Here is a 26,550-nt window from a genome sequence, read left to right on the forward strand (position 1 = left end):
TGGTCATTCACCTATGTAATCACAAGGCTTCCCCAGCTCCACATCTCTGCTCCCACTGCCCTCTTGAGAGCAGGGAGACCCACAATGGAGGGCCGAGGAGGGCTCTGCTTATGTCTCTAATGACCGTCAAGCTGCATTTGACTTTTATTGCAGATACTGACAGACTAATTTATTTTGTTACCAAGAAACTTCACTAATCACTTGTGAATGAGTGCGGAGTGTTACAAACCCATTTAAAACGTAATTCTTTATAATCTTCTTAGGAAGGAATCAATTGTCCAGAAGCCATCAAACCTGCCTATGAACATTAAGAATGTTAAATGTTTAAATAATTTGTTTTCATGGTAAAGAGTTTACACCCTAATCTTCCTCCACTTCATTTTAGGCATCACAGTCGATCCATCAGTCTATCACCTATAGCAAATTACCACAAGGTGGGTGACATAAAATAATATGGATTTAGCTTTAAAAGTTCTGTAAGTTAGAACTCTAATGTGAGTCTCATTTGACCAAAACCTGAGAAGCTGATAGGGCAACATTCCTGCACGGTGCTTGTAAGATGGACTTTCTGTCTCTGCTTTTCTTGGCATCTGAAAGCTAGTACATTCCTTGTCTTGTAGCCTTTTTCATCTTTAAAACCAGGAATGTCTGTTCACCCAGTTTCTCTGCTTTGACTTTCGGACTCGTTCCTATGATTACCCTGGAACTACACAGACGACATTTGCAGAATAACCTGCTGATTGAAAAGTCAGCCAATCATCTGCTTTCTAAGCCTTCAGCTGTAGCATTCTTTCCCTTGCTATGCATAATGCAGAATCTGGGCTCTAATATAGTCTGTAGAGTAGGACCTGAACATTCTAGAGTCTATTGTTCTATCTACAGCAATAGGTCCTTGTGGTGAATTGCCATTAGATAGCACACAATTAACACAAATCTTAGAAATTGAATGTACTTGAATTCTGGTGCCCAGTGCTCTGTTTACAGCCAACAGCTAATTGCTCATAGCGCTCTCACTGATGACAGAAACAGTCTTGGAATCCTTATGAATTTCCAAATACATGTCCTATGAATGAGGATGATTATCACACAAGATTAACCATTTCCTCATCTTATTTCCTCTTCATAAGATATAATTTCACAAAATATTTATCAAGTAAACCTCCTGAACTAATTTAGATTGGCAGTTTTGACTAGACCTGGTCAAAATATCTCCACTTATTGCAGAGTCAGAAATTCTCTGACTCACATTTGTTCATGTTGCCTATAAAGAAATGTCTACACTGGGTGAGAACATATATAAAAAGTGATGGTACCCAAAGCTGCCAAGGGTTCAGAAACGAAAGGAACACTGACTTGCTGCTACTCAGAATAGACACAGTACAACCATTTTGGAAGATACTTTGCAAGTTCTATAGTCCTTTCCAGGGATGAGCATACCAATCATCTGTCCCGAAGACATATATTACACAACTGATGTCACACAGATTGAGCAAGCTATATTTCAGAATATCTATGTATACACGTATACATATTGTATACATATGACCATATAACAAGGAAGAGCATGGTGAAGGGTTTGCAGGGAAGAAAGGGAAATGATACAACTAGACTGTAATCTCAAAAAGAAAAGGAAAATATAAGCAAATTTGCCATATGACTCAACCATCACCCTCCTCTGTAATCGTTTTGATGATATTCACACAAAACATATGTATATATGTTTATAGAATCTTTATTCACAATTTTTCAATATGAAGGTGTTCAAAACGTGTTTCAATGGATAACTGCAAACACAGTTAGTATTGATGAGTAATAAAAGCAATGAAATATTCAACTTATGAATCTCCAATGTTAAGTGAAATAATTACAGTCTAAGAAATGCACACTGTATGCTTCCATTTATTTAGCATTCTGTAAAGTGTAAAATTGTAAGAATAAAACATAGATAAGAGATTGCCAATGGTTTTGGGAAAAGAAAATGGTTGACTACACAGAAAATACCATTGAGTGTTTAAGGTAATGTATCCATTTTGCATGGTCCTAGAATAGTTAATACAGCAATCTATGAATTTGTCAAGATCCTTAGAACTTTACATAATAGAGAAAAAACTTGTAGACATGCTAACTTGGGAAATCAACAAAGACCTTGGGAAAAATCTTACTATGAATTATAAACCATGACAAGGGAATCTACTTCTACCACTCAGTATGACATACCCTGACCAAAGAGGCAAGAAACAGCGCTTAGACGTCTTGACATGGAACAGATTTCTAAATAGACATTATAAAGATATAAAGAAAACAAAATGAGTATAAACACTGCAGTCTCATAAGCAAAGCTATTTGTTGTAGAAATATCAATTATCAGTATTGAAAATGTTTTTTTCTTTTTCCTAGAATCAAAGACACACTTAGGTGGACCTGAATGATGGTGAGACATACATTCATTGTCTCAGAACATTGTGGGTAAAACAGAGTAAATATATAGTCCTGGATTAGAGTTTGAGACATTTGCATTAACATATGTTTAGTTTAACATAAATACAGATGGAGAGACCCAGAAAAAATTATAGAGTTATGTGTATACATGTGTTAGTATACTTATATAAATATATAGAAATTATTGAGTTCTGCCCATAATGAGAACTGGGCAACAATGGCATTCTAGTAGCAATGAGTAGATTTAGTGGTCAAATCTTAGTTCCTATATATTATACTATGGTAAAAGATGGACTTCTGGTGATTGCTGATTTTAAGACAGGGTGTCACTGTGTAGTTCTGGCTGTCCTGGAGCTAGATTTGTAGACCAGGAAGGGCTCAAACTCATGGATATCCCCTGGCTTCTGACTCCTGAGTACTAGAATTAAAGGTGTGCTCCACTATGCCTGGACATTCATGAATATACTAAAGGTTGTTTCTCTTGATTTTTTTTAAAATTACATTTGAATGATGTTCAAGTGTTTTGTGAATTTGTTAAATTTCTTCCATACCTGTTTAAAATTTTGTACTTCTCTATACGTGGCATATTTTTAGTTAGAATTTGAAATTATTTCTTGATAATATGCAGCAGCATGTGGACATCATATGCTAATCATCTAGTTTACTTCTTTCTTGAAGTCACGTGTTTGTTTAAGTCTTCTCATAGATATAATTTCTTTTTTAACTGTAGTATAGTCATTCTCAAATAGGACAATATTTTTACTTCATTCTATTTATTTATTTATTTAATTCTATTTATTTATTTATTTATTTATTTATTTATTTATTTATTTATTTATTGGTCCTTTTCGAGACAGGGTTTCTCTGTGTAGTCCTGGCTGTCCTGGACATGTAGCCGTGATACAGGAATTAGACCATTCATAGAATATTGTCTATGATTTACATTCTTGCTTTATTTATGAACCAAGAAGAAATGTATTCAACATTTTGCTGTTAAGTCTGATGAATAAATTCACGGTTTTTAAATACACTTCTTATCAATGACTTAGTTGGTTTTGATTCCTATGTTGAGGATAGGCCCTATGAGGAGCTAAGTGTTTTAGATGCTCGTTCTATACATAATAAAGTCATTGCATGATTTTATTTTCTCATTCTTTACTGTGGTAAATTGTACTGATTGATTTTAAAATATTGAAATAGACTTGCTGTCATGTGAGACACATTCAGTTTAGATAGCTGTTGGCCATTTTGAATACACATATTTTCATGTCTCTTTGTTTTGCCTTCTGGAACTTTAAATGTACACACTTAATTAGTTCAATTAATTTTATCCCACTGATATCTGACTTTTATTCCCTTCTTCCATTAAATTTCATGAATACTTTCTATTGACCAGTCTTCAAGATTTCCAGCTTTAATCTGTTATTAAGCCCACTATGTGAAATATTTCCATTTCTGGTGTAAATATTTATATATCCTATACCTTTTGATAATTTAAAACATTTCCATAGCCTCTTCTCTTTTACATAGGTCTTAGAATTTTTTATTTAGATTTATTTATATCATGAGCACTCTGGTGAGCATTTAAAACTTGATTTCATAGCTTAGTGGGTTTATTTAGATTATTCGAATAAAAATGAGAATCTCTTGTGATTTTCAAATATCTAACAGTAATAAAAATGGTATATGTTTTGAAGATAGGGCTTATCATAATACTGTTGTTTTCTCCAGTGAGGCACAGTAAAATATACAATTTTACTGATTATATGTAAATGGCTAAAATGGGGAAGGCTTTTACTGGACTGCATTTCAGAGGCATAGTGTAACTTATATTTCAAAATCAATATACATACACCCATATTATTTGAAAGATATCTTTTAAACAAAGATCATATTTCATAAAGATCAAAGAACAGGGGCAGATGAGATTGTTTAGTGGGGAAAAACACCTGCCTTGAAAGCTTGGCAGTCTGTTCAATCCACAGACTCCAGTGTGAAAGAAAGAGATCTGACTCCTGAAGATGCTGTCTGACTTCCATGCATGATTGCATGCATGGTACACACACAATGATGACTGATAATAATTCAGATTAAGATTTTTAAAGATTGCTGGCCTTAAAATCTTTCTAGAAAAATTTTAATGCAAAAATAATCTCTTTTGCATTAGGAAAACATGCATGTTTAAACACACACACACACACACACACACACACACAAACACATAGGTGTCAAGAGTGCCAAAGTTACAGACAAGCTTCTCACTATAGCTCTACCTCATTCATTATTTAACTAACAAAAGAGGCAAAATTGGTGCAGTAATAATCCCTGAAATTAACAAGACATTTATTATCTATCAAGACTAGTCCTAGGTACATATAGAGAAGAAAAGGATTTGGAGATTGAATTCAGGTGAGAATCTAGATTTATGTCTGAGAAAGAACAGTGGTTGTGTATGCCACCTATGAAAAGTTTCCTCCCTTTCAAATTCTCACTCAAGATTCATCAACTATTTGTAAATTCATTTGGATTGTGGCGGTATTCTTTTCAGGCTCCTGGAAAGAACTGTTGGCCTCTTTGTTTTTGACTTTCAGGTTCTCTGTTCACACTCATTACAGTCAGCATCCTGTGTCTGATGCATGTCTAGACCTGTGCTCAGCACTTTTCTCCCAGGATACAGAGTCTTGTTACTAAGTTGCTATATTTTAGTCTAATTGAAACAAATTGACTACTACTTTGTCTGTTTTTATTTGAACAATGACTATACTTGTCCAGTCTGTTTACTTGTCTAATTGTATGTCTCCTTACATTCTGTTTGTATAAATGATTTGCTTTCTAATGCTGTAACAGGTTCATGTTCTGTCATTGACTTTCTTTAGCGTACATTACAAGCTCATATAGAAAGGCTCCATGATTCAAATTCTCAGTATACTGAAACAAGTCATGCTCTGAGGAGATGACTTTCACTCAATATACATTATCCAAACTACTCCACTAGGAAATACATATGACTGGAACAATTGTGCTATAAACACAATTATTGTTCTAATAAAGGTCACAGTCTAGCCAAGAGTGACTATTAATGACATCATTGTATATGAGGTTAAGTGATAACTATAAGAAAGAAAGGACATACAGTATGGTCTGACCCCACATAGGTCTTACAGGGTTATTTCTGTTCAGAGGATGAACCTTGCTAGATGAAACTGTGAAACACACAAAATGTATCAAAGTTTTTGAAATTTCAACTAATAACATCAATCAAAGCAAATGTTACTAACATCTGCTATTTGCACACCATTGTTTATTCTGTCCGATTTTGTTCTAGTAAATTTTTAACCACTTATGAAGGTAGAGATGAAGGTTATTATCCAGAAAACAAGAACTAGGTAAGCGATTTCTACTTAGTTGTTTTAATAAAATTATTCATTACCAGCATCCTACTCAGAAGAAGAAAGTTTACTAAAAAGAATTTGCAATATTTGGCATTACCAAATATGCATGAGTAGTGCATACATGCAAACACTCACAATTTCTAGGAGAAGACAAAACCTGTTCTTATCTTGTACTAGAATTCTTTGCAGAATCTTTAACAAGCTGCAGTGCATATATTTATCCTTTAATCTGATCCAGTTTTCTCCAGGGTCAATAAAAAGTTGTACTTATTTCATAATATTACAGATTTAAAATCAGCGATCTCTTCCAGGATCAAGTGACATAGTTTGCTACCTGTTTTGATGACAGCCAAACTTCACCAACGAAATCAACAAAGCCACTGATAAAACTGAAAGAGAACAAATGACCAAAATGAGAAAGCAAACAATTGGCTATGAGTGCCTTGTTTCTTCTTGTCTGCATGTTTCTGTGGCTTGTTGTGTAGATAAGGAACACTCCAACTCCTCTGCTTGCTTTTGTGTTTTCTTCTGCTGTTGGCCTGCTTCTCTCTGAATAGAGATTCCCAGGTGATTTTTGCTGGTGTATCTTGGGAATTGGTTTCTTTTGTTTGTGCTCTCTTTCTGGGCTAGGGGTTCATGTTTGTCCCTAATTTTTTTTTCAGTTTTTTTTATTAGGTATTTTCCTCATTTACATTTTCAATGCTATCCCAAAGTCCCCCATACCCACCCCCCCAATCCCCTACCCACCCACTCCCCCTTTTTGGCCCTGGTGTTCCCCTGTACTGGGGCATATAAAGTTTGCAAGTCCAATGGGCCTCTCTTTGCAGTGATGGCCGACTAGGCCATCTTTTGATACATATGCAACTAAAGACAAGAGCTCCCGGGTACTGGTTAGTTCATATTGTTGTTCCACCTATAAGGTTGCAGTTCCCTTTAGCTCCTTGGGTAATTTCTCTAGCTCCTCCATTAGGGGCCGTGTGACCCATCCAATAGCTGACTGTGATCATCCACTTCTGTGTTTGCTAGGCCCCGGCATAGTCTCACAAGAGAGAGCTATAACTGGGTCCTTTCAGCGAAATCTTGCTAGTGTATACAATGGTGTCAGCATTTGGAAGCTGATTATGGGATGGATCCCAGCATATGGCAGTCACTAGATGGTCCATCCTTTCGTCACAGCTCCAAATTTTGTCTCTGTAACTCCTTCTATGGGTGTTTTGTTCCCATTTCTAAGAAAGGGTAAAGTGTCCACACTTTGGTCTTCGTTCTTCTTGAATTTCAGGGAAATGCAAATCAAAACAACACTGAGATTCCACTTCACTCCAGTCAGAATGGCTAAGATCAAAAACTCAGGTGACAGCAGATGCTGGCGAGGATGTGGAGAAAGGGGAACACTCCTCCATTGTTGGTGGGATTGCAAACTTGTACAACCACTCTGGAAATCAGTCTGGCGGTTCCTCAGAAAAGTGGACATAGTACTACCGGAGGATCCCGCAATAACTCTCCTGGGCATATATCCAGAAGATGTCCCAACCGGTAAGAAGAACACATGCTCCACTATGTTCATAGCAGCCTTGTTTATAATAGCCAGAAGCTGGAAAGAACCCAGATGCCCCTCAACAGAGGAATGGATACAGAAAATGTGGTACATTTACACAATGGAATACTACTCAGCTATTAAAAAAATGAATTTATGAAATTCCTAGGCAAATGGATGGACCTGGAGGGTATCATCCTGAGTGAAGTAACCCAATCACAAAGGAACTCGCACAATATGTACTCACTGATAAGTGGATAATAGCCCAGAAACTTAGGATACCCAATAAGATATAACTTGCCAAACGCATGAAATTCAAGAAGAACGAAGACCAAAGTGTGGACACTTTGTCCCTGATTTTTGAATGTTCCCAGAGTTATCACTCCCAGTATCTAATCTCTCCACTTGTAGACTTTTGTTTGTTTGTTTGTTTGTCTGTTAGGGCATTTTTGTTGTTATTTTGTTTGTTTTTGATTACTTTAACTTTTTTGGTTTTTTTTTTTTTTTTTTTTTTTTTGGTTTTTTGAGACAGGGTTTCTCTGTATAGCCCTGGCTGTCCTGGAACTCACTCTGTAGACCAGGCTGGCCTCAAACTCAGAAATCTGCCTGCCTCTGCCTCCCGAGTGCTGGGATGAAAGGCGTGCGCCGCCACGCCCGGCCATACTTTAACATGAATATGTTACTTTATTATGAATATGTTCTTGTTCTCCCTTCTTTAATCGTCTCACATGTCTTGGGTTTTTCTTTTCTTTAAAACAAAATCATCATTTTATTATTTTCATATTTCAATTTTGAAGGTTTCTATTGACCTATCTTCCATATTTTCAAGTTCACTGACTTCTCCAATGTGCTCAAATGACTGATGCACCCTTTGATGAAAACATTTCTTCATTTCTGTTGCTGTGCCTTTTTTCTTTTGATCCCAGCAGTTTCTTCTGAGTCTTCTCACACCCTCCAACTCTCGACTGATTTTATCTAACTGCTGTTTCTGTGTCTATTTCATACTTTAATATGTTAACCATAGTCATTTTAGATTTTCTGCCTATAATTTCATATGTGTACCATATCTGAGCTTGGCTCTCGATTGACTGTCTCTTGAGCCTAGGTGAAGAATTTATCGTTTCATTTTGTTTTCTTGTTTGCCTTGGCATACTTTTGTGAAAGTTGAACTCGGATCATTTTCTAATATGTATTGAAAGAAATAAGATTTCACTGGGTGTCTTTTATCAGTCTTGGTAAAGCTCGGCTCTGTTTGATTTGCTATTGTTATTACAATAGTTATCAGAACCTCCAGAGTCTTTTATTGTCCCTATTTTTAGCTACCTGTCTCATCTTTTGGGTCTCCTTTTGACTGACTCTCAGAGGACATTTCTTCCTTTGCTCTTTTTGCCTAATCTGCTGTCATTGTATCAGAGTGGTTGAAATGTAAAGAGAACATTAGTTAGCTTTATGCCACCATCAGGGCATCTATGTCATGGTGACGGAGTCTTTTAAATTATTGTCAGTCCTATGCCAGTAGTAGAGAGCTATTTTCTCAATTCTGGGTTTATACTTCCTTCTTCAACTGCCCAGTCCTAAGAGTGTCTACTCACTCTCTCAAAGTTCTGCTTATTATGACTTATTTTGTGTCCTTAGGGGAGTGTAAGTCAGCATGACAGAGTGAGTAGAAACATAAATACCTATAGATACTTTTCTTGTATAAGAGACATGTCATTTGTTATAGAGGAGTCTGGGACATTTCAGGATGTCCTTCTATCCTCTTCTAAGATCACTACAAGATTATAGATTCAGGACAAGATAAACTGGTATGGCTCACAAATACTGAAGAAACTCCCTATGGTTAGTGCTCTCAGGAATTGCTTAACCTCACATGAGCCAGCACTGAGGCACTAGAATGTAAACAAGTTATTATTAGAATACAAGCTTCTTGGAGCAATGATATCATAAAAATATATGTATACTTGAATCAAATATATACGGCATAAATTATTAGGGAACTATCCAGAGGAAGCAAAACAACTTGTGGGGACAATATAGGAAAGTTGATATATTTAAATGTAAATAAAAATACACAATATGCCCATTAGAAGATGTTGCTACAATAACAAGTATTCTGAATGTTCATTAAAAAGAAAGTATTACAAAGCTGCAACAATCAAAAGTATGTGTCACTGACACAAGCCTAGGCACATTTCCTAATGGAACTCATTCGAAAGACTAAAAAATAAGTCACTACATCTCTGACCAGGTGATTTTTGACAAGGAAGTTGAAATAATTCCAACGGGAAAATGATCAACAAATAACGTTGGGAGAAATAGATACTCATATGCAGTAGATGAATTTGGATGTCTACTTTAGATCACACAGAAAAATTAGTTAAAAATGGTAGTTGCTTAATATTAGAGCCTCAAAATCATGTCATAGACAAAGCACAGGAAATAATCTCTTTTACCACAGATTTATGGATAGATTTTTAGATACTATATCAAGATAACATGCACCAAAATATATACACTTGAAAACATCAAATTTTTCTACATCACAAATTTTCTACAATAAAGAAATATCAAGCAATGCCAAGGTAATATAAATATACATAATTAAAAATTTGCTGTGTAGCTGGCCTAATGACCATAAGACATCATAAAATATTTTAACGACTCAATAATAAATAGAGAACTAGCCTCTTTTAAGAAAAGGAAAGTCACTCTATGACAAGATAACAAATATCCTACTCCCCCCTTTAAATTTCCAATAGATTTCAATAGTCATTTCTTCAAAGAAGATATACAGATGATGCATGAGAAGCAAAAATGATTCTCAAACTGTTAGTCATCAGGGAAGTATGGAAAACCACGGTGAACTGTCACTTCCAATCAGTAGAGCACCCGAAAAAAAAAAAAAGCAAATTTTAGCACAGAGAGCCAAGCAGAGAACCTTTGCGTCAACGGTAGTGATGGAAAGACAGAGACAATGTGTAAAACTGTTTGACATTTCCCTCAACACATTAGAAAGTAATTACTATATGACTCAGTGATTCCACTCCTAGATTTATACTCCAAATAAGTTTTAAAAATAGCTATTGAAACAAGTACATATGTGTGCCTAATTTTAGTAGCAATATTTGCTATAATCAGAGGCTCAAAACAGTCCAAATGTCTTACAAAGGATGAATTAACAAATAATAATATATAAAAGTTATATAAGTACTAATGCATGTAAGGAACTAAAATACTGCCATGTGTATTATTCTGCTAAATAAAAGAAGCCAGAGACAAAAGGGTAACATCTTGATTTATTCGTATGCATAATACAAATACAGGCCAATGCTCTATAGTGTTGATGGGGAGAGGGTTACTAGGAGAATCTACTTGAAGGGACAGGAGTTTTTGTTTGCAAAGGGGAAGATAGTTTGGAATTAGATCTAAATTATATTGGCATAATATTTTGAACGAAATAAATTCCACAGAATAGTATACATTGACATGGTCTATTTTGGTTTGGACTTTATTTATTTGTTTATTTATTTTAGAAAAAAAGAGACTATAATCTAGATGTAAACCCTTAAAAAAAACACAAAAGACAAAAACAAAAAAACACAAACACATTCACAGAAAAGTCTCCATTGATTAGGGTTATGAGAAAAGATATTATATGTAGAAAAAAAAAAAAAAAAAAAAAAAAAAAAAAAAGATAAAACATGATCCACCAAAAAAAAGGAAATTATAAGCTGGATTTAATCAAATGTGAATGTTTTATCTGTAAAAGATATCATTTAAAAATGGAGAAGTGTCTTACAGATTGTAAGGACATATTTGTATTAACCAAAGACTTGAATCCAAGCTAAATACAGTATAAACCCCCAGAATCCAACAAAAGGACAGAAAAAAAAAATCAGCCAATTAAAAAAACAAAGAGCTTAACATTTCAGCAGCAGCAGTAGCAGCAGCAACAACAACAACAACCACAACAAGGACAGCAACAACAACAACAACAACAACAACAACAACAACAACATTGCAAGTGATCACATGCTAATGTTCTGTGTTGTTACTCATGGTGGAAATTCGAACCAATGCCAGGGCTTACTCCTGCATAACGATGAATTGCCTGAACCACACAATGACAAGTCTTCTTCACTGAGAACTGTACTGACTAAAAACTGAGACCACCCACCCCCACCCCTGTGGTGAAAATGTAAAACGGTATCAGTCACCTACAGAACAGTTCACCAGTGCCTTAGTAGCAGATTATAGACAGGTTGCCACAGGCTTCGGTAATTAAACTTCAGCAAATGTCACCATGCATGCATCTCATTCATAATCTCAAAAAACAAAATTCAAACCAAATTCCTTCAATTACATCACCCAGATATGAAAAGTCAATGATCTGGGCTGGAGAGGCAGGGCAGAGGTTAAGACCATATATTATGCTGTTATTTTACTCACTTATTTGAGTTTATGATGTAATTTCATCATTTCCTATTTTCCTCTTCTCCTTCCAAGTCCTCCCATATATTGCCTTTTGCTCTCCTGTAAATTTGTGGCTTTTAAAAATTGAGTTGTTATATAGTTTCTAGATTATTTTGCCATTGCTCTGATAAAACACTATAGCAAAGGCTATCTATAAAATAGAACATTTAATTTTACTATTCTGTCAAAGAATCAGAGTCCATGATGGCAAAGAGTAAACATCTTGACCCACAACCCTGAGATGGAGAACCCTGGGAATCACATGAGATGTTTGGAATTTCCAACTCAGTGATGAATATCCTCCAAGGAATCAAAACTTTCTAATCTTTCTCATGTAATTCCATCAATCCGGAACTAAGGACCCACATATATGAGTCTATAGTGCTATTCTCATTCAAATACCATACACAGAAATATGTGTGCATGTACATATATATTTATACAGATTCATATAATGTTTAACATTAATATGTTGATACATAATTAATTTCTATTATTAATATACTGGTATTAATATATTATTAATTATACATGGTACATACACACACTAATGGTTTTCTGATATATACTGTTCTTACAAAGGAGTTAAGTTTAGTCCTCAGGTTGCCACGCTACTATTACCTATAATTCTACTTCTAAGGAAACTCAAAACCCTTTTCTGGTCTTAGAGTCCCCTGCACACAAATGTACACATTCACTTATACAGATGTTATACAGATATACATATACATATAGTTAAGAAACAAAGACAGACAGACAGACAGACAGACAGAAAGAAAGAGCCAAAAACAGAAAGAAAGAGAGAGAGAGAGAGAGAGAGAGAGAGAGAGAGAGAGAGAGAGAGAGAGAGAGAGAGGAAGGAAGGAAGGAAGGAAGGAAGGAAGGAAGGAAGGAAGGAAGGAAGGAAGGAAGGGAGAAACAAAGATTAAGATTAGTTTTGATATTTCATTCTTGCAATCTTAGCACTTTAGACACTGGCTCTGGAAGATGTCAAAATGAAGGCAAACCTGGGCTACAATTGAGATCTTATCTCACAAGTTATTAAGTTAAACAAAAACGTATTGGGTAAAAAAATTACAATATCTACATTTTAAAACTATTTTTGAGAACAAGTTGGCTCTTCCAGAATACTTTGGTTTTTCTGATCAGGAATAGAAAATCAATTAAATAAAATATCTTTATCAGATATGTCATGAATTACATCCTTGTATATATTATATGTTAGAAGACAGGTTAGCTGAAATGAACAATTTTCTTAAAACACACAAACAGTAACATTTCCCAGATAAGGAACTTCTCATAACCTGAACAACTTAAAATCAGTTTTGACTGTGCTTTGTGTGTTTGCATGTTTGCATGCATGTTTACATGTGTGTGTGTGTGTGAGTGTGTGTGTGTGTGGGGGGGGGTGAGTGGTGTGTGTGTGTGTGTGTGAGTGTGTGTGTGTGTGTGTGTGTGTGTGTGTGTGAGTGTGTGTGTGTGTGTGTGTGTGTGTGTGAATGCTTTGGAGACCTTAGGTTCATGTTGGGTGTCTTACACCAACATCTTCTACCTCATATGGAGGCAGAACTTATCACTGAACCTGGTGCTCATGAATCTAATTGCATAGCTAACCAGCTTGCGCTGGATGCCCAGTTTCTGCTTTTCAGGTGTTGGAATTATAGGCTCTCACAATGCCCCTACAACTTGCTTTTTATAAAGATACTTGAGATCAAATTTCTGGTCTTCATATTTCTGTGGCGAATGTTTAATCTACTGAGTTATCTCCTCAGCCCTTGGGATCAATTTTTGAAAGCCGATTTAATTAACATCTTTACTGTTGGCAGCACATGAATAAATGGAGGGTGGACTTATTCCTGCATGGAATTCACAATTTAAAGTGTTACAAAAAATTGACATAACAGAAATAAACAACTCCATGAAGAACTGTACATTTCTACAGGTTCAATTCTTTGTTTATTTGTCTCTCTTATGTCATTGCTTTCCCAATACATTCTTTATGTTTTCCTAAATTCTGTCAAAATTTTAAGGAAGAGATAATATTAACTCTACACACTCTTTTTGGCGACTATATATAAAGGACTACTTCCTCAACTAAATTTTTGAAAAGCCTAGCATTACTTTGACCCCAGACCAAATAAAGACATGCGACAAAACTCTAGATCAGTATCTTACAAACAGAAAGGTAACTCTTTTTATATTATTAATTTATTTTATATATACGCGCTTCTCGTCTTAAAATAAAATTCCTTCTCCAAAATGTTAATAAAAATAAAAATGGTAAAAATGAAATTAGGTATTGATACAAGCAAAAACACGAATGAGAGATGCATGCGTTTGTTGAATGAAAAAATAATTGGGCTGCAAAGTCTATGTACTATACAGCGCTAATTATGTGCCTATGGTCATGTAAGAGGACTTCTCAAAACAATGCCCACCAGAGGGAAGGGGCGGCAGTAAAGGAATTTCTTTGATTGTTGTTTGTATACATGTAAATGTATCTAACGAAAGGCACTGTTTATTGTATATGAATAACTTACAGTAATATTTATTATTATTATTATTATTTTTTTTTCCCATTTTTTATTAGGTATTTAACTCATTTACATTTCTAATGCTATACCAAAAGTCCCCCATATCCACCCACCCCCACTCCCCTGCCCACCCACTCCCCCTTTTTGGCCCTGGTATTCCCCTGTACTGGGGCATATAAAGTTTGCAAGTCCAATGGGCCTCTCTTTCCAGTGATGGCCGACTAGGCCATCTTTTGATATATATGCAGCTAGAGTCAAGAGCTCCGGGGTACTGGTTAGCTCATAATGTTGTTCCACCTATAGGGTTGCAGATCCCTTTAGCTCCTTGGCTACTTTCTCTAGCTCCTCCATTGGGAGCCCTATGATCCATCCATTAGCTGACTGTGAGCATCCACTTCTGTGTTTGCTGGGCCCCGGCATAGTCTCACAAGAGACAGGTACATCTGCGTCCTTTCAATAAAATCTTGCTAGTGTATGCAATGGTGTCAGCGTTTGGATGCTGATTATGGGGTGGATCCCTGGCTATGGCAGTCTCTACATGGTCCATCCTTTCATCTCAGCTCCAAACTCCGTCTCTGTAACTCCTTCCATGGGTGTTTTGTTCCCAAATCTAAGGAGGGGCATAGTGTCCACACTTCACCCCCTTCACCACCATCCTCTGCTAGTTTGCATTTTGCCGGTAGTGGTGGCGCACGCCGGTAGGATTTGCTGAAGGAGGCAGAGGCAGGAGGATCACGAGTATTTATTATTTTATAAACTTAATTTTTATGTGTATGGGTGTTCAGCCTGCATGTATGTCCATGCAGTGTGTGCATGAAGTGCTCATGGAGGACAGAAGAGTACCAGTGGGACTGCATTTTCATGTAGCTGTGAGCTGTCTTCTGGGTGCTAGGAATCAAATCTGGGGCCTCAGGGAGAGCAGTCAGTTCTCTTAAATGCAGTGTCTTCTTTCCAGCCCCTAAATCAATAATTCAAAACTAAACTCATTAAGCAAGAAAGAGCTTGGCATTGATTTAAGTCGTAGAATACCTCACAGTTGTATCAGCTGACAACGTGACAGTTCCAAGGTACAGTTAAGCAGGGTTTTATAGTAGATATGGTGAGAGTCTGATGCATCCAGAAGAGTCCTGAGCACGAAGAGAAAATAGAAGACTTAACCTGGCCAGTAGACTGACACTGAGGTTGGGGGTGGGGTGGGAAGTTAGGGACAAAGACAATGAGACAACCAAAAAAGTGAGGGAGTCAAGAGACCACTTAGCTGAGACAGCAGGGATAAGTGAATGAGAATCTGTGGGGAGGGAAGCCCACGAGCTGGAGAAGATGAGGGTTGGAAGAGGGGTGAGAAGACCCATGATGTCAGCATGCACTCTGGAATAGGTGCATGCGATACTGAAGGAGTCTGGAGGACAGCATGTGCTTTGGTGTGCTACTAGGCACAAAAGATGGCCATTTGTCCAAGCTTTCTTTGGAATCCAACACCAGTGAATCTCAGTTGTCAACTTGACTAGAAGAAGACTCACACGGTATGAAAGACATACATTTGGTAGAGGCTGGGAAAAGGAAGGAGGGCAGGAAGGAATCTGGCCTTTATCCTAATGCTCCAGGACTACTGACACAGTGAGATTAACTACCTTTCATCCCTGTAAGCCACAACTAGAGTCTCCACGCTTTGCCCTGATGTATGATGATATTCTCAAACAGTGAGCAAGAAAACCCTTTCTTCTTTAAGTCACGTCTTGTGTATTTGGTCATAGTATAGAAAAGCAGGCAACACAGCTACATATTTTATGTGTTAGCAATAGCTTACTAATCTTCAGTAGTCATAGAATTTGGACTCACTTTTTTTTTTATTTTATTTTTAGGTTCAAAGTGAAAATCCTCTCTGTTTCTGCTTGATGCAGAAATGCTTAATTCGAATTTAAGGTTTAGTCTTATCACCAATTGCTTTGGAGATTTCTAGGGCACTGTAGTGGTTTGATAAGAATTCTCTCTTTAGGCTCAAGTATTTGAGCATTTGGTCCCACGTTGGTGATGCCATTTGGGGAGGTTTAGATGTCTTTGCGAGCTGTTTTTGAATAATAAGTGCTAGTCAGGTCTCTTTTATTGGTGAAGATGTAAGTTTTCTTACTACTTAATTATTGAGTCTCATACTTACTAAGAAGTAAGGTCTTAGCTTCTTGCTGCCACTGCCATTCCCTCTGCTTGCTGCTGTGTTGTTCCCACCATTTTGGACTATAATCCTCTAGAACTATAAGCCATAAGAAACTCTTTCCCCTATGAGTTGTTGTGGTCATGTCGTTCTATCAGAGCAGCAGTAAAGTAGTTCAGACACCACAGTGAATCCTGAATGGTTTTAAGCCTGGAAAGTCTCCACCATTCACCTTGAATGGGTGCACAGCATTTTTAAAGTAATAAAAGCTAAAAAACATGGCTTCAGAATAATAAATCTAAAAATAAAGCTTCCTTTCTGGCCTTTCTTTTTAAGAGCCATCTAAGAGCTTTTTTTTTCCCCACTCCTTTTCATCTGAATGGAAATGTATGAATACGTTATCAAAAGCTTGGGCTTTTGATCTTCCCAAAATGGCAAAGCCAGTGTGTTGCGAAAATGAATGAGGGAGAAGCTGACTTATTTGACATTATTTCACAATGATCCTCAGTCTTCCCTTTGGATTATCCAACTACTTAGCTCAATGTCCTTTCCTTTATCACTGTGATAATGTTACAACTCTGCAACAGAACATGCAAGAAAGTCACCTTACAAGAAATATTCTGCACAGGTTTTTGTGTATGCAGAAATTTAACTGCTGGGGAATATGGTAAATCTGTCTCTACCATGGTACCGAGCTGAGAAGCTACTGTGAAAGCAGTACTGTTTTGGGGGCTTCTAGTTTCTGGCTGTATGTTCATTGCTTTGTCAATCAGTGTCAAAGGTGCAAATCTCAGTGGAGAAGGATTTTGGGACAAAGGCTTCTATGTTCATGGCAGCCAGGAAACAGGCATCTGTACAGGCAAGGCCCAGAATAAGTCTTATGAATCAGTTCTCCAGAAACTACTTCCTCCAAAAAGAGCCCACCTTCTATTAGCTTATCCAGCTCTTAACTCAATCAATAAATTAATTCAGCAAAGAAGTTTTAATCCAACATGATACAGGTGCTACTCAACGGTAACACCAGGGATGGAGTAAACCAGCAATACATGACGGTGTGGGGAAATTAGTTATCTAACCCATTGCAATCATAGATTCAGAGGAAAGAGGAGAGAGAGAGAGAGAGAGAGAGAGAGAGAGAGAGAGAGAGAGAGAGAGAGAGAGAGAGAGAGAGAGAGAGAATGAGAATGTGTGTATGTTGGAAATACATAGGCATTCACACTTAATCATGCCTGGAGTAGTTTTTTATAATTGCAGGGTGTTCCTGGCAAAAAAGATTCATCCCATGCAAGAATTTGGTTAGTGGGAATTGAAATTTGAAGGTAGGTACTAGGAATCGGTTGCAGTTACTTGTGTTGCTGCGATGACAAAATTTTAGGACAAAAGCAGCTTAAGAAATGAAGGGTTGCGTTTGCTCACAGTTCTAGGGTAGACTTTGTCATGGCGAGGGAGTCATGGCAGGAGCTAGAGGTAGGTGCTCACTTTCCATCCCCTCGTCAGTAAGTAAAGGGGGATGAATCTCACACAAGTTTGATGTGTACTCTTTATTAACTTCAGGACCCCAGCCAATGAATATCGCTACCCATAGTTAAGATGGATTTGCCACCTCATGTAACCTAATTAAAGTAATCTCTCACAGGCATGCCCAGAAGATAACCTAAACTAGATAATCTTTCACAGGCATGATCAGAGGTTTGTCTCCAAAGTGCTACTTGATCCCACCATGTGGGAAATATTACCCATCACAGTATCTGGTGCTGCATAACAAACATTAGTCATAAGGCTTTACTAGTAAGTTTTCATTCCGTGTTTCCCAAGACAGGAAATGACCTAGCCAGCTTGCATGGGTTAAAAAGAGAGCTGAATGTTAGAAGATTTGTTCAGTTCTTTATTCCCTTGTGTAGGCTCTGTATTATGATTAATTGTAGCCTTGGGCTAATTTGTTCCCTAATATTCTTGCGTATAACTATAAATGTCCTAACAGATTTAACTAGAATAAGCAAGGATCTCTCTCTCTCCCTCTGTAAACTGAGAGTTGTGTGAACTATGCAAATAAGCAGTCACATAAGAATGCCATGTTTGTCTTCCTGGCTGTGGATTTCCCTGCAGGGTAACTTTAGCTAATCTAGTAATTAGTGGTAGGAAACTAAAAATCTGCAAGCTAATTTACACATAAGAAAACTATGTTTAAAATGACATTAACTCAATAGGTTTCTGTGTGAGGCTTGGTACACAGCTGTTCCATCCCCTTGGCGATATACCCCGTGGTGCTTTGAAATGGGAAAGGGCATTAGGGTCTGGCTCAGAACAAGATGCACATCAAGGCTGACGCAGTTGAGATAGAAATTGTTCTCTTTGGTGCAGCTGAAATCCTAATTTGCTATCCCACTGATTAAGGAGAGTGTTAACAAAGGCTAAATAGTAATGACAATAATTCCTCTAAATTATTGAGTGCTCACCAAGCCTGTGTCACTGACATAGATGCTCATATATATTATCATGGTTCTTTCCCCTATTCCTCTCCCTCATTCTTATTCTTCTTTTGTTTTCTATCCTCCTCCTTTCTCTCCCATTTTCCCTTTCTCCTCTCCCTCAAGTAAAGAAAATGCCCATTGTTATCCCTATTTTATTGAAAAGAAAACAACAGTTCCTAAAGCTTAACAAATCCTACTAAATTCGCATGTTTAAATATGAGGGTATCCACCTAAGCACTTTACCTAATGTACACAGGTATTATAATACTAGCGCTCTGAGGGAATGTTTTACTACTCTCATTACAACTGTAATACAGTGAATTATTGTTGTAATAATTTATAGGAATGCAAACATCAATATCAGGAGTTTTTTTTTAAAAAGGCTTGAACCGCCTTCATCATTTGGATCAGACATCAAAAATCCTTGCAAGTGTAGACCATACCAGCTGACTTTTTCTCTCCTTCATCCTTTTTCTTTAATCCAACCCAAGAGGGCATTCATTCTTAAAATAAAGGTGACTTTGACTTTGGCTCCTGTTCCTTGGCCTGCCAGTCCCATTTAACAAGATAGATTCTTTCCTTTTTCTGTATGTTCTTTACTTGACCTTTGGCATAACATATAATCCCGTTCTTTCAGTTCCCTCACTACCTCTATTTAATCAACTAATTACCTTTGGTAAGTTTTATTTCTCATGTTTTAAGAATTGCAAAGAGAGACAGATGAACAAGTGCTTGCCAAACAAGCAAAAGGCCGTGAGTTCAATTCCCAGGTCTCACAGAAAAGGTGGACATGCTAGGAAACAGGAAGTTGAACTTGTAGGTCTACCAAGGACATCTCTACCTCACATAAGAAGAGGGTATTGGGGCTTGGGCTGGGGCTGGGGTCAGCATCTGAGGGCAAGATCAAAGAAGGGGAAGCCCTGATGGTAAAGAGAGTCCTAGAGTCCTCCATTTTGCACCAAGCTCAGTGGAGCTATTTAGATATGGTAGACTTTAACCTTACTTAGCAGAGTTTCCCTACATAAAGGTGTGTACTAAGGTCCGGTCTGTATTCCAGCAAGATCACACAGACCTAAAAGTTCTATGTATGTGACCAGAGGAGCCATGTTGCTGGATTAAAATTCCTCTATGGTATGGTAGTTTAACAGAGATAGCTTTACAGAGACGAATCGTAGAGAAAAAAAAGCAAGGCACAAGGGAAGACAGAACAAGCCAGAATCACAGGAAGACGGAAGATTGGGACACATTGCCGAAATTAGTATGAGGCCGAATAGAGCAATTCAGTCAGAAGCTGAAAGGTGAGAGGTTGAATCGGATGTTTTGTAATATTAGATTATGTAGAGACCTGAAGCTTCCAGACCTAGGCCTAGGGATAGTTAGAACAGAGAAAGAGATGCTTTGAGCTCAGCCCAAGCTGTGAATTTGCACAGCTTTAGTGAGGGTCTCATCTCATCCTTCCATCTGAGAAAACAAAAGCACCCATTACACAGGTTTACTGTTTTCTCTTTCTTAGAATTTCAAGTCTGTTTGTTTGTTTGTTTGTTTTTCTAAACCATGGCCTGTGCCCTGCTGGTTCCTACCTCCAAACCCTCTCCACTTAGGTCTTCATACACAGAATGTTTTTATACTGCAAATCTGAGCTATATGACGTTTCCTCTGCAACTGACCTTAAAACCCAGCCTAAAAGGGATTCCAGCATTTATCCATATTCATTGATCCCTTATGCTGTTGAATTTATATCACTGGAATAATCCTATCAAAAATGTATATATTGTCAATGTGTTGAACTGTTAATTTTCTGTTTTTTACCACTAGCATATGAACTGTAAGGATGGTAACTTTGTTCTTCATGTTTCTGTTTCCTCAAAACATAGATGATATCAGATATTCAAAAGCATTCAAGTTGATAGGCAAATTTAGTTCTATTAAAAGAATCATATGTCTCCTGTGACACTTTCTCAATTTACACACCTCCCTCACACATCCTCTGTGCTGCATCACATCTCACACATTTCTTGTATCCTTCCATACCGTACCTTTTGCAAAAAAAATTTCTTAGAATTGTCTTTGATTTCTTTCCACACATATGAGCACCTGACATACAGTCAGAAGAAAGGAACAATAAACAAAGCAAACATTTCATGATGCAAATACTCATTAAAGCCCTTTGGTAACTTAGACTACATAAAGGAGGGGTGAAGTCCAAACAAAGGAAGTTATATGATGAATTAAATTCAATTATTGTATGAAAGTCTAGATGTAGTTTAGGGAATTTCAGAGCCATCAAATGTGCTTTTTTTGGCGGGGGGAAGATAAGCAGCATTATGTGATCATGTGTGGAAACATGGTGTGATTGGATAATGAGATTACCACTGAGAGGGAGCATTGCTGGGAAAGAAAGAAAGAAAGAAAGAAAGAAAGAAAGAAAGAAAGAGAGAGAGAGAGAGGGAGGGAGGGAGGGAGGGAGGGAGGGAGGGAGGGAGGGAGGGAGGGAGGGAGGGAGAGAGAGAGAGAGAGAGAGAGAGAGAGAGAGAGAGGAAGGAAGGAAGGAAGGAAGGAAGGAAGGAAGGAAGGAAGGAAGGAAGGAAGGAAGAAAGAAAGAAAGAAAGAAAGAAAGAAAGAAAGAAAGAAAGAAAGAAAGAAAGAAAGAAAGAAACTGCAAACATCCATGATGGGCTCTGTTGCTACAGGGAAAGAAGAGTTCAGCCTGAAGTAGAACATCAGTAAAATGTAGTCACCTTGGTCGACTTGAGGGATAGTTATGCCAGACATAGCAAATAACTGGGGAATGGGCATGCTTTGAAAAGCAAACAGTTTTAAAGAGCTCTGGGTTTCTAAGCTAGGAATTTGATCACTATTAATATAGACAGAAATATAGGACACATTGTGCAAGGGACATTTCTGCTATAGAAATATAGACTGACATAATCTATACACATAGAGACATTTGTCCTATGGACTAAATATACTAGATAGAGGAAGAGTCCCTCAAGACGGAGATGTTCTTAATCCCAGAGCCTGTGACTATACATTTCTGTCAAAAGGAACATTGCAGATGTGAATTGGGATAAAGACTTGCAGCTGAGGAGATGATCCTGGATTACCCAGGTGTGGACTTGGTGTACTCTCAAGCCTTTACAAGTAGGAACTTTTTGAAGGAGGCAGAGGTGACATTGTGTGTTTTGGAGATGGAGGAAAAAAATCCTAAGTCAAGTATTGTGGGAAGCTCCTAGAAGCTAAAAGAAGCAAACATTGTCTCCTAGATCTCACAAAGAGGAGTGCAGTTTGGGGACACCTAGATTCGAGCCCAGAGATATACTGCGGGAACTGCTGCAGGAGCCTGAGCACAACACAGACGGATCTTCAGCATGACGGTAGGCTGGCATGGAAATTATGTGTTTTGAAAATGGAGTGCACCTCTCTGCTTGTCTGTTTAACTCATTCTCTCTAAAGTCTGCATGTTTTATATTCATGTCTGAACAACGGCTGCTTATGTTCACTGAGTCTTCCACCTAATATACAGTTACATAAAGAAGGACTGCTTTTCATTCTTGACTTTATTTCCAAAAGTTTGGTGAAAAAGCTCTAGTGGATCTTGGTTGCAACAGTCATTTAAGTTTCACAGAATAGACTTTTAGAGTTAGCTTGAGTGGGCAGCATCACAGTAACGATATGAGTGGAGTGAAACTGGAGATGTTCTTCAAACGAAGAGGAAAGTAAGAGGAACCAAGTAGCTGTGTGGGTGATGAAACATGCCTTTCAATCCCAGCGCTTGGCAGGCAGAGACTGGCAGGCAGAGGCAGGCAGAGGCAGGCAGAGGAAGGCAGATCTTTGCTATTTTGAGACCAGTCTTCGCTAGAGTGAATTCCAGGATGGCCAAGGTTACACAGAGAAACTCTGCTCTGACACTCTCCCCTACCCCAGAACAAAAATAAAGAAAGAGGGAAAAGAAAAAGAGGGAGGGGGAGGAGAAAAAAGAGAGGTGAGAGAAACAGACAGAGACAAAGAGAGACAAAGAGAAAGTGAGAGAATTATGTGCAAAGCTCTGATTGACTGAGATAGCCTTATCCATGAGCACTATCAGGTTTGCTATACTCATATTTCTCACTGAAAAGGCAGTGATATAATCAAAATCTAATAGTTACAAGTGTGCAAATGGCCATGAAGAAGCTCAAGTACACAAAGACACATCAACTTGGTATAGGTGTGTGACTAAGAGACATGAAATTTTCATAATGTAATCCATGATATTGAAGATATTGAAGATACTGAAGCCATGTCTAAAGAAAAAGGAAAAGGTGATAAAAGAAGAGTGTATGCTCCAGCCAGAGAAAATCCCATATACAGTAGTCTACAGGCAGAAAGGAGTTTATGTTTTATAAGAACAAAATAAGAGACAGTGCAGTCAACTTTGAAGCAATGATGGAATATAGGACTTTGAGAAGCAACTAGGAAGATAAAGACCGAAGCATGTCATCACTAGGCTGAAATGTGCTATACTAAAACTCACAACTTCATAGGCAATATTTTAAGTATATACTGCTCCCATTCTTCCATTCAATTACAGAGCCTCACATGGACCTTGACAAACTTGTCTGGAGTTTCTAGCAGGCAAGTCTACCTGCTCTTATCATTGTGACCTAAGAATGGTCCTCTCCTGTCATGGAAAGCTAACTTCTTCAACCTAGCATTCAGCTTCAGGAAAGATATGCATGGAAAAATGATGGAGAAGGAAACAACATGTGCAGTCAGTCAGATCACCCAAATCTATGGGGTGACAGATGTCACTGGCAGAGTCTTCCATGCAATCTTCTGAGTCAGATCGACAGGCACCTAGAAGTCACCATTTTTGTAGACTTTAAATAATGTCTGTTTTCAAAGACAAACTGAAATGGAACATTGTGTGTTAACATTGTTTTTAAAGAACTCAAGATCTGTTGTCTGCCTATCTTGAAAACCAACATAGGAAGAATAGTAAATTATGTTTTCCCCAAATGCAAAAGACCAAAAGTTAATAAACTTATTAAACTGTCAGACATCACTGATGTTCACATCTGCATATTCTATGTTTCAATTAACCTTCTGACCACCATTTCTATATAAAAATGAAGAACGCTTGTAAGGGAATAGATTTAAGTAGGGGGAGTTCCCAGCTTCAGCCACCAAGGAACCCTTGATGTTTTTGTTTATACTTATTTTAAAATATGAGAAAGACCTTTCTTTTGGGAAGAATGTTGGAATTGTGTGTTCACCTGACAAATGGCTACTGATTAGCAGCTTGTCTTCCTGTAATTTTGCAACAATTAACTCAACGTGACTCTGCAACCATTGACTTTCTATTCACCAAATCTAGTCACATAAGTACACAACTGGAAACAAAGGCATATAAAACATTGATTTACACTAAGTCATTTATACTCTTAGGTAGCAAATTATGTATCATTTTGAAAAAGTGTAAATTAACTTTATCTATTGGCTTTTGAAGAGAAGAAATAGTCATTGGAAAAACATTGGAAAACTGAGAATCTGTATATGTTCTCTGCCAAGTGCTCTGTTTTGTAAGGAAGAGTCATGGGTGTCTTTCCTGGTACTCCATCACATCATTAGCAAGGTGAGGTTGTTGAAAGCTGACAACCACAGCCTGATGGTATCAACATAACTTACTGTGACATCAAGCTACACTCCTACTGAAAAGCGTTCATTGCTCTAGATGCTACTATTCACCGGAGAGGAAAACTAGTCCTCAATTTCCCGCAGATACAAACCCTGTAACCTATAACAGATCCACTTACAAGATATACAATAGTGGCAAAAAGATTGTGGAAGTAACTAAACAATTTCTGATTGCATTTAGTGGTCATTCCATCAGATAAAACCCATATATGATACTGTTAACATGACCAAAATCTGAGACTAGATAGGTCATGGGCTTAGGTGAAAAGATTCGGCTATTATTCTGCTAAAGGAAAATAGCAATAAAATAATTCTTAGCCGGGCAGGGTGGCGTACACCTTTAATCCCAGCACTTGGGAGGCAGAGGCAGGTGGATTTCTGAGTTCGAGGCCAGTCTGATCTACAGAGTGAGTTCCAGGACAGCCAGGACTACCCAGACAAACTCTGTCTAGGAAGAAAAATAATTTCTAATGACATATCATGATATTCACAGATCAGAGTATCACTCAATCTTTCTCAGAAAAGTTTATCCTTGTGGGGGATGGGAACTAACATAGAGATATACAACTGAACAATGTGCAGAGAGTGAGAAACACTTTCTATTTTTTTAATTATGTATTTATTTCATTCACATTTCCAATGCTATCCCAAAAGTCCCGCATACCCTTCCCCACCCACTCCTCCACCCACCCACTCCCACTTCTTAGGCCTGGCGTTTCCCTGTACTGAGGCATATAAAGCTTGCACAACCAATGGGCCTCTCTTTCCACTGATGACCGACTAGGCTATTTTCTGATACATATGCAGCTAGAGGCACAAGGTCTGGGGGGGGGGAGGGGTACTGGTTAGTTTATATTGTTGTTCTACCAATAAGGTTGCAGATTTCCTCCAGCTCCTTGGGTACTTTCTCTAGCTCCTACATTGGGGGCCCTGTGATCCATCCAATAGCTGACTGAGAGCATCCACTTCTGTTTTTGCTAGGCCCCGGCATAGTCTCACAAGAGACAGCTATATCAGGGTCCTTTCAGCAAAATCTTGCTAGTGTATTCAATGGTGTCAGCGTTTGGAGACTGATTATGGGATGGATCTCCTGGTATGGCAGTCTCTAGATGGTCCATCATTTCAGCTTAGCTCCAAGCTTTTTCTCTGTAACTCCTTCCATGGGTGTTTTGTTCCCAATTCTAAGAAGGGGCAAAGCATCCACACTTGGTCTTCATTCTTCTTGAGTTTCATGTGTTTTGCAAATTGTATCTTGTATCTTGGGCATTCTAAGTTTCTGGGATAATATCCAGTTATCAGTGAGTACATACCATGTGAGTTCCTTTGTGATTTGGTTACCTCACTCAGGATGGTGCCCTCCAGGTCCATCCATTTGCCTAGGAATTTCATAAATCTATTCTTTTTAATAGCTGAGTAGTACTCCATTGTGTAAATGTACCACATTTTCTGTATCCATTCCTCTGTTGAGGGGCATCTGGGTTCTTTCCAGCTTCTGGCTATTATAAATAAGGCTGCTATGAACATAGTGGAGCATGTGTCCTTCTTACTGGTTGGAACATCTTCTGGATATATGCCCAGGAGAGGTATTGTAGGATCCTCCAGTAGTACTATGTCCAATTTTCTGAGTAACCGCCAGACTGATTTCCAGAGTGGTTATACAAACTTGCAATCCCACCAACAGTGGAGAAGTGTTCTTCTTTCTCCACATCCTCGCCAGCATCTGCTGTCACCTGAATTTTTGATCTTAGTCATTCTGACTGGTGTGAGATGGAATGTCAGGGTTGTTTTGATTTGCATTTCCTTGATGATTAAGGATGCTGAACATTTTTTCAGGTACTTCTCAGCCATTCGGTATTCCTCAGGTGAGAATTCTTTGTTTAGCTCT

The 26,550-nt window shown here is 37.8% G+C and overlaps 1 long non-coding RNA gene across 1 annotated transcript in view; it reads left to right on the forward strand.

The window, feature by feature from the left end:
• The first annotated feature begins 2,397 nt into the window (after positions 1-2,397).
• Positions 2,398-26,550, forward strand: part of Gm41710 — a 31,714-nt gene continuing 7,561 nt past the window's right edge. Inside the window, exons 1-2 of the long non-coding RNA XR_877352.1 lie at positions 2,398-2,431; positions 22,256-22,366. This is a non-coding gene — a long non-coding RNA (predicted gene, 41710). The remainder of the gene's footprint in view (positions 2,432-22,255; positions 22,367-26,550) is intronic.

Source organism: Mus musculus, chromosome 18 (assembly GCF_000001635.26).
Source record: "Mus musculus strain C57BL/6J chromosome 18, GRCm38.p6 C57BL/6J".
Classification (NCBI taxonomy): Eukaryota; Metazoa; Chordata; class Mammalia; order Rodentia; family Muridae; genus Mus; species Mus musculus.